Source organism: Apium graveolens, chromosome 5 (assembly GCF_009905375.1).
Source record: "Apium graveolens cultivar Ventura chromosome 5, ASM990537v1, whole genome shotgun sequence".
Lineage (NCBI taxonomy): Eukaryota > Viridiplantae > Streptophyta > Magnoliopsida > Apiales > Apiaceae > Apium > Apium graveolens.
In genome coordinates, this window is record NC_133651.1 from 239,462,542 (window position 1) to 239,463,477 (window position 936).

Below are 936 nucleotides of genomic sequence, written 5' to 3' on the forward strand. Positions count from 1 at the left end.
CATGCTAAATGGCATTTGTGGCATACTAAATGCAGCATAATAAGGATTAGGTGCAAATGGCATATTAACAAACTGTGCATTCATATTCTGTGTAGACATAGCATTCATAGGCATTGGAGGCATGGCATTCATGTTGGGAAAGTGAGGTGGTACAGATATGGAAGTAGGCATGGCAGATTTGCAATTAACAGACAAATGATTTACACTACCACACTTGACATGGATTTTTCTAGGAGCATATTTATCAGGTGTGTAGTTATTGTGTTTGTTAATCCCTACTTTACCATTTCTATTATTTTTCCTTTTAGCCTCTGTTTTAACCTCAATATTTTCAAGTCTGTCACTCAATTGCTTGACAGTCATATGATTAACATTAGCCTTCTTCTCCTTCTTCACTTGACTAGATTCTCCTGGAACAAAATTCTTGGAAATTGATCCATATCTCTCATTTAACTTGACAAGCTTAGCTTTACTCACAGGCTTGCTCACAGTCGACGGATGAGGATTTATGTTACTTGACGAATAACTCTTTTTGCTATTCGACGGATGACCCTCATCATCCGTCGAGTCTACATCTGTTAGCAATCCTTCCACCAGATTGGATTCCAGCTTCTCCTTGTTCTTTTTCCAGGCTGCATCATAAAAGGACTCAATCCCTTAAACTTTGGTGATTTGAGCATGAACATCTCTAGATATTTTCCATGCCTTAATTACCTCCTTTCACGTTCAAGCTGCTTCTTCAAGATCTCTTCTTTCTTCAAGGACTCAGTTAATTCATCCTTAGCAATTTTGCACTCAATTCTTAATTTTTCAAAATCAATGAACTGGGACTCTAGCACATTATTCCTCTCACTTAAAAACAAATTGTTTTCTTTGATTTTAGCATTTTCTTTAGTAAGAGACTTAAGTGTAACACGCAAATGGTATAATTCTGTA